The sequence below is a fragment of the Mauremys mutica genome, chromosome 6 (genome assembly GCF_020497125.1).
Source record: "Mauremys mutica isolate MM-2020 ecotype Southern chromosome 6, ASM2049712v1, whole genome shotgun sequence".
Classification (NCBI taxonomy): Eukaryota; Metazoa; Chordata; order Testudines; family Geoemydidae; genus Mauremys; species Mauremys mutica.
Window position 1 is genome coordinate 16,466,743 of NC_059077.1, and position 16,354 is coordinate 16,483,096.

At 45.1% G+C, this 16,354-nt stretch overlaps 1 long non-coding RNA gene across 1 annotated transcript; it reads right to left on the minus strand.

The window, feature by feature from the left end:
* Positions 1-9,184: 9,184 nt before the first annotated feature.
* On the minus strand, positions 9,185-16,280 carry LOC123372398. The gene is made up of 4 exons (XR_006580266.1): positions 16,211-16,280; positions 14,407-14,511; positions 12,696-12,807; positions 9,185-9,448 (listed from the first exon to the last, which is right to left on the minus strand). It is a non-coding gene; the product is annotated as an uncharacterized LOC123372398 (long non-coding RNA).
* Between the last annotated feature and the right edge of the window lie 74 nt (positions 16,281-16,354).

Consider the following 16,354-nt stretch of genomic DNA (forward strand, 5'->3'; position numbering starts at 1 on the left):
ATCACAGTCTTCTAAATTCCAGTCAATGATACCTGTGCAAAGCCATTAATGGCAGCATGTTTGCTCAAGTATTACTGATAGTATAATTGGCAACAGGGTTCAGCCTTATGAGACGGTGGTAGCAGGCAACTGCTGAAGCCCTGAGGTAAGTCCCAGGTGTTACCTGTAAAAGGAATGGGGGAGTATGGCAAGATAAGCTTAAGCATTTCCACCCCCAAATCCTGCATTAACTGGGGGTGGGAGAAATGGGAGCTGGAGTTCTCCTTTTCTCCTGTACTCCCCATATTCCAGCCGCCATAATACAAAATAAAGGGGCTTATTCTCCACTGCCCTGCCTCTCTGGAATCATTTGCATCCATGAGAGTACCCCATTCTTATTCAGCAGGGTTTTCCAGCCTCTTTGCAGCAGTGTAAATAACCACATTACTGCAGGGGAACGGAGCATCTGGTTCAGGGCTAGGCAGCTGGTGTAGTGTGGCCACAGATCTTCATGCTGGCTAGGACTTTTTCATTGTTTCCTTGCGTTCCCTATCATAACGATCCATTCTGGCCTTGGAAGCTATGTTGTCTACACTAGTCATCGATGGTCTTATGCTTAGTCCCTGTCCTGAAAAGCTTGACCTCTATCTCTTTGTTGTATGTTTGTACAGTGCCTAGCACAATGGGATCCTGGCCTCCAGGTGCTAAATTAGTACACACACATAAGAAAACTGGAGTGATCTGTCTGTTTTTGGAGTGGGGAGCTATCTGGGCAGCACTGAGCTGGATATCAAACAAGTCTTTTATCACAGTCCAAGTCCACAAAAACTGTTATCAGAAACTAGCAGTGAATACTTGAATTCTGAAAACAATACTATCAACAGCTAGGAGTGGAGTGAGATTTTGATTTAGCTTCCTCGCACCAGTATAGCCCTGGAACAAATTAAAATAAGACTTGATTGTGTTAAATTACAGTTTTAGGGTGGGGAGGAGGGGGTAAGTCCTTGCTATTGCATCTTAAGTCTTGATGAATATTACTTTGATTGATATTTATTTATATAGTTCTACAGGGCTGGAAAAAAGCTTTGGTTGCCGTGTTGTTCGCAATGCTGGTTTCAATTCTTCTGTGTCATTATATAGTTACACCTATCACCAAACAGCACCTGAATCAGGGATGATGGTTCTGAATAGGAGAAATTTCTATGCGGCAGAAAAACAGGCAAGAGTGACAGAGAATTCGAAAAGTGAGTTCATTGCCTATTGTCCACAGCAGCACTTTTTTCTTCCTTAGATGTTCTGGGGGAATTCAAGTTCCAAATCCATCAAGCTCCATTTACTTTTGCATGATGTATTTCCAGTGCATGCATGGAAAAAACAAACAAACCCAAACCTCACAGACCTGCAGCTGTTTGAAGTTCATTTCCAATGAAAGCTTTACAGATTATCAAAGTACTCTGTCAACTTCTGTTTAATTCATCCGTGACTTGATTTCCAGGTTGAGATTTTTTTTTTGGCATATACTTTTTAAATTACTTTTGTTTTGGCTGAGTTGCATTTTAAATGCATACACACTGTTAATTACATTTCTATTTCATCCCTTAATTGTGGCAGCTGCTCTCCCTGAATGTATATGTGATACCCACTGTGCTTCATTGAATATCCTGAATGGCTAACATGTGCAGCTTACGGCCATAGCCATACAAGCACCATTTGAATGGTTACGTCTATAAAGCAGTGAAAGGGTTAATCAGCATCTCCGTTTTTCTTTATCTCCCTGCTCCAGACTCTCCCCCATCGCACACACCGATTACATGCAGGACTAAGTTGGATCTCTGATTTTATTTGTTGATTGATTGTCAAAAGTTGGGGCCTGATCTTGCTCCCATGAAAGTCAATGGGAAGTTTGTTACTGACTTCAGTACCACCTCATGAAGGGATGGGGGTGTAGTGCCTGCCAGTGAGAAAATTGTCCAGGTTGTTAGCTGCTAGCAAGTTGCAGATGAACGAGAAAAAGACCCCACTCTAGGGAGCATAGGGAGATGTGCCCAGAGGGGAGCCCAGAGAAGGGTGATGGGATCTCAGAAACCACTGAGGTGGGTGAAGGTTCCTGTGACTCTGTAACACAGGGAACCAGTGTGCTTCCAAGTATGGGAGGGACTAAGAATGGCTCCTTTCCAGCAGAAGGCAACATGTTCTCAGGATCAGGGGCAGGAGAGGTGTTGTCAGTGATTAAGGAAACTGTCCCAGTTGTTAGCTGGCAGGGTTTTGCAGATGAACAAAGCATGGACCCCTTCTCAGGGAGCACAGAGAAATGTGTCTTAGAGGGTGGCCCAGAGGAGGAAACTGGGGAAGGAATATCTCCTCACTGGTCACTTGGGAGAGGATGCCCAGGACTACATGGGTGAGTCAGCATCTTATCAGCCTGTGGCCCAGGTTTTGAGAAGGAACTGTGTAACTGACCTCCTGGAGGGGAATGGTCACACAGCTGACTTCTCAGGGACAGAGAAAGGGGTGGCAGAGGGTACCCCAATCCAGGTCCCAGTTTTTCAGGATGCTATTTCTGATAAGTTTTTGTTAAGTAACTATGTCTCTTTAAATCAAGATGCAGCTCCAATGCCTGTGATAACAGAGGAGTTGAGACCAGGAAATTGCCACACTGTAGTTTGTGAAAATACAAATGACCCAACTAACAGAGGGAAGGGATGTCTTCCCCCAGGCTGGTGAGATGTAGAAAGCAGCTGTGGAAAAGCTGCTGCGAAAAGGTACATCTGATAAGAGTAAACACACCTAGCCCAGAGAGCACAGATCACAGCCCTCTAGAAAAAAGGGGCAGGGAATGACTCAGTGCTGGGAGGGAGAAACACAGGGTAACCCCAAAAAGGGGGCTGGATTTTTTTGCCTATGTACAATCTGGGGTTGGGAGACAGCTCCCCAAAGGGCCAGCCAATATGCAGGATCCCCCCGGACCCTGAGGTACCAAAATCCCAGAAACATGATTATATTAAGAACCTAGGCAGAAGGGAACACTGGAGGATAAAAGAAAAGAAAAGCCAGTGTCTGATTACATGGAGGGAGTCAAATGACACCATGGCTAATGAACAAATCAACCTCAAACCAGATTCTCTCAACCGAGGGTGTGGTATTGTAAAGATACTAAAATTGTGATATTGCATATAAAGCATGCCATCTGAGGTATCATGGGAAAGGTTATGATCTGCTGAAAGCCATTGTTCCAGCTAAATAGGTGCATAATTAATGCATATAAAATTATAACAATTGTGTTGTATGGTTTTCACTAACATATGCTGTGGGTTTGGGAGGTGCCCAGATACAGAGACTCCAGAGACAACGACAAGGGAAGAAGTAAGCAACGCTCAGATGGGTGCTGAACAGACATCACCAGCTACTGTCCAGCAGAGGAGTTACAATTCCATGACTCACTCACAGGAGATATGGGGGTATTGCTTCACCTTGTGACTCAGCAATGCTCACCAGACATGCCTGGACTTGTTCTCCAAGCACACGGGACTACTAAGGGTATAAAACAGAACACAGGGGCCCTATGCTTGGCCTTTCTCCTTCCCCCACCTAGGCTGCAAGCAACAAGGACACTCAGGGTTAGTCTACACTAGTAACACTAAAGCGCTGCCGCGGCAGCACTTTAACATGGCTTGTGTGGTTGTGGTTGTGCTCTAAGAAAACCACCTCCACAAAGGGCATAGCTACCAGCACCGGGAGAATGGCTCCCAGCGTTGGTTCACTGTCTATACTGGCATGTTACAGCACTGAAACTTGCAGCACTCAGAGGGGTGTTTTTTCACACCGCTGAGTGAGAAAGTTGCAGTGCTGTGAATTGCCAGTGTAGACAAGCCCACAGTGAGTTTACCTGAAGTGTTTGGTAAGGGTGTTTGCTCGGATTTACAAACACTGGTGTATGTCCACTTTCCGTTGATGAAGTGGTAAACCAATTAATAAATTTGCACTGCTCAAGGTGAGCAGTGCAAGATGGTACGGTATATTCCTGAGGTACAAGCTAGTAGTTGGGGGGATTTGGCTGGTGTCTTTCTCTGTGTGATTCATGAGTGGCTCTGGGAGCATTCATGCAATCTAGCTGAGTGTGGGACTCCACATGAGTTTGTGCTGAGTGATAACAGCACCTGGAGGGGTTTGCTGCTGGTCACTAGCAAGGCAATGTGAGAGACAGCCCAGGCTGGAGAGTTAAGGGGGCACAGCGGTCCCACAGTCCCAAGCTGCACCCTGGGGATCCTGTCACAGGAAGTTTGTTACTGACTTCAATAGGAGTAGAATTTAGGTCCCTAATCTGTGGTTCAGATCAAAAATGTGCTCCCTTACACACTTACATTGTGTTTGTAGCACAGTGAGTTGATGGTATCTGTAGCTGTGAAGTGCAAATAACATGTAAGAAGTCTCATTCAACAAACAGTCAAAATCTTAAGGGGAAAGAGAGGAGCAATGGGCAAAGTACACAGTCGTAATATTATGTGAGAGCCTCTAGAAAAGATAGCAATCAGCAAGGTACTCATCTGTCAAATTGGCATAATCCTGTATTGCATCAGACCATTGGTACATCTAGTGTGGTAGCCTGCTTTGGGCAAATAACAACTACATTCCCTCCCCACTCATGATGCACCAAGCCGATGCCCTGATCCAGACCAGCAGTTAGGCACATGCTTAAATCCATCCCTTTCAGGACAGTTCTTAAGTATGTGCTTAAGTTCCATTGAAGTCAATTAAAAGAACAGGAGTCCTTGTGGCACCTTAGAGACTAACACATTTATTTGAGCATAAGCTTTTGTGGGCTACAGCCCACTTCATCAGATGTACAGAATGGAACAAATAGTAAGAAAATTACACACACACACACACACACACACAACATGAAAAAGTGGAAGTAGCCATACCAACTGTAAGAGGCTGATTAATTAAGATGAGCTATTATCAGCAGGAGAAAAAAAACTTTTGTAGTGATAATCAAGATGGCCCATTTTAGACAGTTGACAAGAAGGTGTGAGGATACTTAACATGGGGAAATAGATTTAATATGTGTAATGACCCAGCCACTCCCAGTCTCTATTCAAACCCAAGTTAATGGTATCTAGTTTGCATATTAATTCAAGCCCAGCAGTTTCTCGTTGGAGTCTGTTTTTTAAGCTTTTCTGTTGCAAAATTACTACCTTTAAGTCTGTTACTGAATGACCAGAGAGGTTGAAGTGTTCTCCTGGTTTTTGAATGTTATGATTCCTGATGTTAGATTTGTGTCGATATATTCTTTTGTGTAGAGACTGTCCGGTTTGGCCAGTGTACATGGCAGAGGGGCATTGCTGGCACATGATGGCATATATCACATTGGTAGATGTGCAGGTGAACGAGCCCCTGATGGTGTGGCTAATGTCCTATGATGGTGTCATTTGAATAAATATGTGGACAGAGTTGGCATCGGGCTTTGTTGCAAGGATAGGTTCCTTGGTTAATGTTTTTGTTGTGTGGTTGCTGGTGAGTATTTGCTTCAGGTTGGGGGGCTGTCTGTGAGCAAGGACTGGTCTGTCTCCCAAGATCTGTGAGATCATCTTTCAGGAGAGGTTGTAGATCTCTGAGGATGTGCTGGAGAGGTTTTAGTTGGAGATTGAAGGTGATGGCTAGTGGCGTTCTGTTATTTTCTTTGTTGGGCCTGTACTGTAGTAGGTGACTTCTGGGTACTCTCCTGGATCTGTCAATCTGTTTTTTCACTTCAGCAGGTGGGTATTGTAGTTTTAAGAAAGCTTGATAGAGATCTTGTAGGTGCTTGTCTCTGTCTGAGGGATTGGAGCAAATGTCTGAGGGATTAGATTGGATGTAGACATTGGATCGTGTGGTCTGGATGGAAGCTGGAGGCATGTAGGTAAGTATAGCGGCTGGTGGGTTTCCGGTATAGGGTGGTTAAGTGACCATCACTTATTAGCACAGTAGTCCAGGAAATGGACCGCTTGTGTGGATTGGTCTAGGCCGGGGTCGGCAACCTGCGGCTCCCGGCTCGCCCGGGGAAGCACCCTGGTGGGCCGGCCCGGTTTGTTTATCCGCTGCGTTGGCAAGTTCGGCCGATCGCGGCTCCCACTGGCCGCGGTTCGCGGTCCCAGGCCAATGCGGGAGGCAGGAAGCGGCGCGAGCCGAGGGATGTTCTGGCCGCGGCTTCCTGCCTCCCGCATTGGCCTGGGACCGCGAACCACGGCCAGTGGGAGCCGCGATCGGCTGAACTTGCCGACGCGGCGGATAAACAAACCGGGCCGGCCCGCCAGGGTGCTTACCCTGGCGAGCCGGGAGCCGCAGGTTGCCGACCCCTGGTCTAGGCTGAGGTGGATGGTGGGATGGAAATTGTTGAAATCATGGTGGAATTCCTCAAGGGCTTCTTTTCCATGGGTCCAGATGATGAAGATGTCATCAATGTAGCGCAAGTAGAGTAGGGGTGTTAGGGGACAAGAGCTAAGGGAGCGTTGTTCTAAGTGAGCCATAAAAATGTTGGCATACGCAGGGGCCATGTGGGTACCCATAGCAGTGCCGCTGACTTGAATGTATATATTGTCCCCCAATGTGAAATAGTTGTGGGTGAGGACAAAGTCACAAAGTTCAGCCACCAGGTTTGCCATGACATTATCAGGGATACTGTTCCTGATAGCTTGTAGTCCATCTTTGTGTGGAAAGTTGGTGTAGAGGGCTTCTACATCCATAGTGGCCAGGATGATGTTTTCTGGAAGATCATCGATGGATTGTAGTTTCCTCAGGAAGTCAGTAGTGTCTCGAAGATAGTTGGGAGAGCTGGTAGCGTAGGGCCTGAGGAGAGAGTCCACATAGCCTGACAATCCTGCTGTTAGGGTGCGAATGTCTGAGATGCTAGGGCATCCAGGATTTGCAGGTTTATGGATCTCAGGTAGCAAATAGAATACCCCTGGTCGGGGTTCTAGGCATATGTCTATACAGATCTGTTCCTGTGCTTTTTCAGGGAGTTTCTTGAGCAGATGGTGTATTTCTTTTGGTAATCCTCAGTGGGATCAGAGGATAATGGCCTGTAGAATGTGGAGTTAGAGAGCTGCCTAGCAGCCTCTTGTTCATATTCCAACTTATTCATGATGACGGCAGCACCTCCTTTGTCAGCCTTTTTTATTATGATGTCAGAGTTGTTCCTGAGGCTGTTGATGGCATCGTGTTCAGCCCAGCTGAGGTTTTGAGGCAAGTGATATTGCTTTTCCACAATTTCAGCCCGTGCACATCGACGGAAGCAATCTATGTAGAAGTCCAGTCTGTTGTTTCGACCTTCAGGAGGAGTCCGTGCAGAATCTTTTTTTTTTGGTAGTGTTGGTGAGAAGGTTTCTGTTGGTTACTATGTTGTTCAGAGGTGTGTTGGAAATATTCTTTGAGTCGGAGACGGTGAAACCAGGATTCTAGGTCACCGCAGAACTGTATCATGTTGGTGGGCCTGGAGAGACAAAAGGAGAGGCCCCTTCTCTTCTGTCGGAGAGGACAGACTCTTCTCTCAGGCTAAGAGTATAGCTGGAAAGATTAACAATACTGTGGGGGTGGGTTAAGGGAACCACTGTTGTGGCTCCTTGTGGCATGTAGCAGTTTAGATAGTTTAGTGTCCTTTTTCCTTTGTAGAGAAACAAAGTTTGTATTGTAAATGGCTTGTCTCGTTTTTGTAAAGTCTATCCATGAGGAAGTTTCTTTGAAGTCAATGCTTAAGGACTCGCCTGAAAGAGATGGTCTTCTCGCTCAAGCCCAGATATACAATTCTATACATACTGGAAAAATTCTATCTTAGCTTCTACCTTAACGCATGCAGTGGAATTACCCCATTGGCTTATTACAGGATGTTGACTTTGTGTTACATGGAATTTGTTCCCCAGTTTCAGGAATTAATTTCTCTCCTCAGTGCCCTTTGATCTCTGGGATTCCCCCCACCCTTCCCTTCTATCCCTGCTTAATCTCTTTCTCTCTCACATACCAAATTTTACAAATTGGTGGCCATCTGTCCAATCAATGAAGGCTGGATGGAGTTCTCTAGTAAATGCATGGACTCTGCTCTTACACTGGTGAGAAGGATCACTGCAGCAAGAATGCAAGATGCTCCATCTGTGCCTGCTGGGGTTACTGCACTTCCCCACAGCTTTCCTATCCCACCCAAATGTGAGCATCCAACCTTGTGTCCCATTTTTGCCTCCCCCAAACACATACACGCTTTATGATAATTGCTAGAGGTTATCTAGTCTCTTTAGTTTTTACTCTAAGGAAGGGGGCACAGGGATTGCTTTGAACACACACCCACCCACCCCCATTGACTGTGTAATATAATTCTGAAGGAATTAATAAAACATAGGAGTGGAAACATTTATCGGAGTATCTCCCAAATCAGGTATTGCCAAGTGTGTGGGTGAGAAAAAGAAACCAAGTTTTAATTTCCTCCCACTCTATTTTTTCATTTTTTGTTTGAAGGTTGGTTTGTTTAAGCACATCTAGCACCTTTATAGAGCATTTTTTTCTTTTCCTACTGGAGAGACAAATATTTAATATGGACTGTCTTCTCATCTCACTGCTGCAGGGAGATACGTTTAAATCCCCCACATTCACATGAGACAAGGCTCTAAAGTGATGGCTGTCAAGCTGTCTGGAGTGGCTCAAGAGCATGTGTGCCTACCTCAGGGCAGACTGTTCAGAAGCAGGACACAAACCCCAAACTGGCTGTGAACTCTATACTTAGATTTCACCAACCAAGTATCAAGTATGAACTCCTCAGGCATGCTGACAGCCTTAACATGGAGTCACAGATAGACCGGAGCACCCCAGCAGACTTTCTTGCCACCTAGGCAACCTTGCCTTTGTGATAGATGGTCCCTTACACCCAAAATCACAACACTATTCAGGTTACTCTCAGTACCAAAGGACCAGTCACTTATCCTAGGTCAATTGCACTTTAGATATTACACCAAAGGCAATGCTTGTAGCCAATCCTATAATAAACTAAAGCTGTATTAACCAAGAAAAAGAAACAAGAGATTTATTTACAAGGTTAAAGCAGGTAAACATACACACACAAATGAATTTCACTCTTAGGTTCCTAAAGGTGGTAGAAGCTTCTATAATAAACAAGCTTTATATATCCTTTAGGGCTACCCAGGCCAAGCACTGAGGACCTTTTGCTTAGTAATCCTTGCCCTTCAAAGTCCAAGCGGTATAAAGATCATTTCTTCCTGGCAGGGATTTTTATTCCCTTCCCGCAGAGTTCAAGCTGATGGGATGAGTCCCCTTTGCACATCTCTTCTTCATGGGTGTGGGGGGAGCAATCAACACACTCTTTTGTCCTCTGATGTCCCACAATGGCTTGTCTGGTGTCTATGGGCCTTCTTTTGTTGGGCAGGAAATAGCATCTCCCATGGTTTACAGCTTCAGAGCCAACACTTAAATATCACCTTATAACATGGGACTTAGATATTATAAGTGAGAGTCATTCATGCAGCAACTTATGAACATTTTATAAATTCTAAACACTTTTATAAATCTAATACCTATTTAACCAATACTAACACACGGGTGAGCCAGACTGGTTTCCAGCTGCGTACTTGTCAATGTACAGTTGAGGCTGCGGGGCCTTGGCATGAGGTGGCACCTGGTCTGCCAACATCACAATGGGTTCAATAGCAAAAAGAATCTATTCACTTGTGAAAGGGGTCTGTAAAGAGTGAGTGGGGGGGAAGGTGGAAAGTAGCCCTTTCAGTCGGTGTCTACACTTTGAGCTAGGGTTGTCAGTCCCACCTCACACAGAAATACTTGCGCAAAAGTAGTTGCCTAGCTACAGATGGCTGTGAGCAGCAGCACGGGCTTGCTGTGCAGAGTACGAACCTGCCTGAACCCTGTGGGTACATCCTTGGCCTGGCTAGCTTGTGCTGCTGCTTGCCACCAGCTGGGATACACTGGCTACACTTCTACTTTTAGCACACTAGCTCAATGAGCCAGCGCAAGGATGTCTATGCGACCTGGGAACCGCAGTGCTAGCTCCAAGTGTAGACCCAGCGTGCTCACCAGCTCCTAAATACAAATCATATGTCAAACATTTTAGGAATGCGTTTTCCCATCCATGCTACTCACTGGCAGCCCTCCTGGATTTTATGTATAGATCTGAAAGCATTTATAAGCTATTACGTAATGAAGATAGTATTTATCTATTCTTAAGGTTAAGATTCTGTCATGGGTATTTTTAGTAAAAGTCAGGGACAGGTTGCAGGCAATAAATAAAATTCATGGAAGCACCGTGACCTTTCCCTGATTTTTACAAAAAATATTCTAGGGGAGAGGGGGACAAACAGAGCACAGCCGGGACTTGAAGCTGCTGCAGCCCCACTGCAGGGTCTGACAGCTGCTGATCCAGCCCCAAGGGGATTGACCCAAGCTCGGCCGCTGGTCCAGCGGTGGGCGAGGGGCCACCACTCTGGTGATGGGCCAGGGCTCACAGCTGCTCTGGTCCTGCCCCAGAAGTCATGGAGGTCCTTGAAAGTCATGGAATCCGTGACAGAATCTTATCCTTATCTATTGTTGTTTATATAGCTCCATTAAATGTGCACACATCATAATGAAGCTATTTCCTTTCTGAGTTGTAGATATGCATACTCTCTCCTGGAGGGCATAGCAGGACCCTTAGCTGTATTTTTGAGGACAAAATGTCATGACTGCGGGCACAGTGCTAGATGACAGAGATGTTGGCAGCAGATTGGCTGTGTCAACGTGTTTTCTAGTATTTCTCTCTGCTTTCTAGTGGGGCTTTATGTACTTTGTTGCATTTTTATAACCTCTGCTTCTGCAGCTCCTGATTACCATTGCAGAATATAGGCATTGCCACATGGGATCAGACCTGTAAGATCATCTAGCCTACTGTCCTATCTCTGAGAGTAGTTGGCTAGTACCAGCTGCTTCAAGAAACCCTTCAGGAGGCAGTTATTGAATGAAATTCCCACAGGGAAAATTACTTTCCAATCCCTAGGCAGATGTTTGCAAAAATGTCTGTGGTGGATTATGCCACCTGGGAACATATTATAACCACTCAAATAAAGGAACGTTCTTAACAAACATTGTCACCCAGCTGGGAGAATCCTCATCACATGGCAAACCTGTCTCTTATCAGGCCTTTGGCAAGACATGGGAGCATCAGCAGCATTAGTAAGAAGAGGAAAACAACAAGGATGAAAGCAAAACAGATTTCCCACCTGGCTTTCCCACCTTGGTTTTTGAAAATTCATTTATTTTCAATTTAATAGCGCTTTTTGACAGTTGATAATAACGACACACTAACAAGAGAGCTAAGTGTATTTTGAACAGCTTGAAAGGAAATTCAAAATAACTTAAAAATCAAAGGAAAAAATATTAGCAAAATAGATTTTCATCCACAGCTCTAGATTGTGTTCATTGCATAGTCTGCCCCATGGCAGAGTCAGCTCTGGTTGGCATTGTGTCACAATGGGAACACCTGGGTACCAAGCAATTCTGAAAATCCAGCCTACCTCGGAGCTGAGATCTTCAGAAAATCTGGCCCCAGTTGTGGGTGCTGAGCATTTGAAAATCTGGCCCTGAGCTCTCAGGGAGGCAGAATGCCTCCTGGAGTTCCCAGTTGTGTAGTGGGAGCCCACAGTCCCTACATTCCTTCATGTGGTGCAACATATTTCCCTTTAGTGGAAAAAGATCTTTGTTGGACAGCATGTAGAGGGGCCCGAGCCATGCCCCTTCCTTCTCCGTGCTCTTTGGGTTGCTGTCGGATCCAAGAGCTCGAGGAAGGGAGCAGCCCCTATAGGTGCAGGGACTGGAATCTTGCCTAGCCCTTATTTTGGGGTAGGTCTACACTGCATTGTAAACTTGAGCTCGGACTCAGGTTTGAGCCCAAATCCTCCCTTCCATCCACACGCACATCTTCTAACTTGGTGCAGCAAGCACTCCGGAGCTGGATCTTAGGATCCACCTGAGAGGAGGGTCTGAGCCAGAGTCCCCTGTGCCTCAGGTTGAAGCGTTGTCATTTTGAAGTGTGGAAGCAGCTCAAACTGCAGTCCCAAGCCAGGAGGTCTGCATAGTGCAGTATGGATGTGCTAGCATGGCTGTGAGACCCAAAGTCAGCAATTGTAAGCCCGGGCTTACAATGCAGTGTGGATGCTCAAGCACTGGCTTGGAAACAGAGTCCACAAGCACAGGTCCCACAGACCTGAGTTTACAATGCCGTATAGACATACCCATGCAGTCTTCACCAGGTGAGAAGGGGAGTCTCCTTGCACCGTTCCCTCACTCACCATGTAAGAGCAAGGCGGGATCTGTTCCCTAGTGATTTTTACACTTTTAAAGACTGGTGGCCAAATTCTGCTCTCTATTGTACCAGCATGTATCTGAAATGACTCCCCTGAAATCAATGGGCTTTGTCAGGAACCAGGGCCTTCAGCAGAGCCAGTCTGGAAGCAGGGTCTGCAGAGCTAGTCCCCAGGCTCCTTAACGAGCACAGCTGGCCTGCAGTAGGCTACCTGATTGGTTGGAAAAGTCAGCAGGCTGGCTCTTACGCCCGGCAGCAGTGGCTGCTCAGACCATTTGCCCATGGCCGTGACAGTGTCTGCTCGCTCCCGCCTTGGCCCCAGCCTTGCCCCTGTCTTCCCTCGCTCTAGGGTAACCCAGTCCTCACCCTCAGCTCTGATTTCTGCTCTTACCTTTTAGCTCTGGCATCTGACCTTGGGCTCCAGCTCTGCCCCCTTGGCTCAGATTCCTGGCTCCTGACTCCTGCTCCACCCACATGCCAGTCTCTGACGGGCGTACCCTGGACTGTCAATGTGGATCATAGTTAATCAGGGTGAGGCAGTTGCCCGTGCATTTTACTTCGTTGTAAATCTGGTGATGATCGTACGGTGGATTGATGGTACAGGCTAGAGCCGGGCGTAGGCTAGGGTGCCATTGTGCTAGTTTCCCCCAACATACACTAACTGTATCCCGCAACATCACTGTTCTAAAATAGACTCCATATAATTTTCTGATGCAATAACTAAGCTGTCACCAACAAAACCCATTGGTCCAACATCATCCCTGGTTTAACTCCACTGAAGTAATTGGAATTACGCCATGGCCCATTTAGTATTTACTGTGACGTGCATAGGCTCCGGCTCCATGGATCCTCTGGGGCTCAAACACCTACTGAAAAAAATAGGGGGTGCTCAGTACCCACAGGGCCGGGTTAACCTTTTGTGGGCCCTGGTGCCCGGACCGTGTCCCGTGTGCTTGCATGGGTGGGGATGGGGGGCAGAGAGGATCACCCACCGGCAAAACAAAAGTCTGCCCTTGTGGTGACCAGAATCGGTTACACATCCTAACATGCCCATGCAACCAGTAGCCTGGGACCAGCTCCCATCATCAGTTCAGCATCTCAGTTCAGCAGACATTTCGGAATCATGGAAAAGTCTATTGTTTAAGTAGAAGACAAATGTCTGCTAGGGTCTAGGTTATTTATTATTCTTGTTGATTACAGAAGTACCTAAGGACCAACCAAGAATGGGGCCCCTGGTGGCAGGTGTTGTACAGAGTAGTAGACTGTTCCTGCCCCCACAAGCTTAGCTAGGGGGAGGGATAGCTCAGTGGTTTGAGCATTGGCCTCCTAAACCCAGGGTTGTGAGTTCAATCCTTGAGGAGGCCACTTAGGAATCTGGGGCAAAAATTGGTCCTGCTAGTGAAGGCAGGGGGCTGGACTCAATGACCTTTCGAGGTCCCTTCCAGTTCTAGGAGATTGGTATATTTCCAATTATTACCTTACCTTACAATCTAACCAAACAAGACAAGCATGAGGTGAGGGGTATTACACGCAAGCAGAATGAACAATGTCAGATTAGTTCCATTATATTCAGTGGGGAGGGAATGGATTTAGTTAAGATGGGATACGCTAAATGGGAAGAAAAGTGGAGAGTGAACAGTGGAGGGAAGGACTGTGTGTGAGGGGCACAGGTTGGGGAAGATGGAAAAGAGGGGTATGCGTGGGCTGAAACTGTGGTGGAGATCCCCTTCCAAACTGACTCTTCACTGTAACAGAAACATGATTTTCCAGGTGACAATATAGTGCTTAATCTGTTTTTAGTGATATTATCCACTGACTGTTTTTAAACAGTTCTCATGCTAAATGTATTCTCAGCAATGATTTTGTAACACTCACTGCTAATTATGAAATGTAGGGCCCACTGCTCTAAACAGCTGATACTCTAACCACTCTATCTCGTTAGCTGTAAATAAATTTGCTCTGCAGCAACCAGGCCACCTCGGGTTTTGTATCAACTGGTGTCTCCTTCCAAAATGTTATATACTTCTGCAGTTAAATAGAACGGGAGCATTCCTGTAAAGGTCAATTTACATGAATAAGAGTTAGCAGGACAAGGTCCTTACATTGTAGAGCTCTTTCTTTACAGAATTTCTTGATGAGTGTTAACTCAGACATTCATCGGAATTCAGCTTCAGAAGGGAGCTTTTGTTTTCAATAATATAAATGCACTGGAAAAAAGAAAACCCCCACAGTTCATTGATTGTGTATTTCTTACATGTATAATACTCATAATGACATGTTATTACTGCCAACAAAATATGGCTTGACTTTTATTTTAAAATATAACCATTAAGCCCCATCTCTTTTGTATAATTCTTTCTGCAGCAGCTTCCAGCTCATAACTATCATGCAAACTAAACATGGAAGAAGTCACCTTGTCCATCCACTAATGAGACAACATTTCTCCTATCATAATTTTTTTCAGTGCTTTCTCCAGCTTTAGTTTGAGATGTCTCATGTGAGGAGGCTTTTGTCATTTCCCTTGGAAAATATAACACCTATTTGTTGTGGTTGTTTGTTGCTACTGTAGCATCCAGGGCCCCACTCCTGATAGGGGTCCCCCATTGTATGTTTTATTAGTAAAGACAGATGCTTTTGGAAATGGCTTGTGTTGACTTAGAATTATGATAAATGCATCTTACAGCTAGTGCAATTGTGAAGGAACCTGGAGGGACCAGAGGGACTATCCACAATTCAGGAGAGGTACAAGGGGAATATAGGAAGCTGGTAGGACGATGGAAGAAAACTCAAGTTAGAAGGAGTATGTATGTGACCCACGAAGGAAATCTGGCCATGAATAGCTGTAAGCACAAGGAAGGTGGCCCGAGTTAAATATCATTCTGTGTTCATGTCTTCATTAAAATGGTGTAATATTGTTCAACTCCCATGGATGAAAGGAAGCCCACCAATACTTACAGATATTTCATTCTTTTTAAAAGTAAAACAAGAAAGGAAGAATTGCCTCTGATCAGTTCAGAGGCCTGACCGCTTAATTGTGCGGAACAAACAACAATTACATTGCCAGTAAGCCAGTGTGCAAAATCCATTTGCATGTATGAAGTTAGCTTTGTCATCTGAACTGTATGTGGTAAGGGAATCACAAGAAAAGAACGATGAGAAATTAGGGTGTTAGAAAGGCCCAACACATGGTCTTTAGGCAAAAAGCCCTCACCCAAAACCTCAAAGGGGAGGATTTACAATGGACAAATACTCATTACCCAATGAGAGATTGTTCGGTTGTTACAAAAGTAAAAATAATATGGGAGAGAACAAAAACTCCAGAAGGCAAATAGAAAGAAGGGAGAGTAAGAGTTGGAGTGAAATGTTAGAAGACCAAGAACAAATGAACAAACCGTAAGTTAAGAGTTTGAAAACTGATAGAAAATAACATACTTCTCCTTTTGAATGGATGGATCAGATTTTAAGAGTTCAACTGTCAATAGATAAATTAAAAAGAAACATTATCTAAGTCAGATAATATTTTTAGGCTCTTTGGTCTTGGCTCAAATTTTCTTTGGGCTGCAAACTGTTTTGATAACATTAATTACCTCATCTGGTTCATAATAATATACTCTTTTTCATGAGGTTTTGAGAATGCAGATATATGTATTAAATACAAAAAGCTTAAACTTTTTTTTTGATCTGCCAGAACATTTGCAACTTCCTTGTTAACTTCATGCTTGGGTGCAAAATGGATTTTGGTGTCTACCTTAGCTGTGGCCAGACTCTGCTCTCAGTTACATTAGTTTAAATAAAGAATATTTCCATTGGTGTTAATGGAGCCAGATTTAAACCACTGTAATTGAGATCAGAATCTGGCTAGCGATTTCATTTTTGTTGTTAGTGCTCCACATATAGTCTCCTTACCTTGAAAATGAATCCTGCAGTCCTTATCCAGGCTAAATGACTACTGCCGCCAATGGGAGTTTTGCGTGAGAAAGGATTTGAGTACCCTGCAGGATTGGCCACAAAGAAAGGAGTCAGATTTGCTTATGGATACTGTGAGCTGTT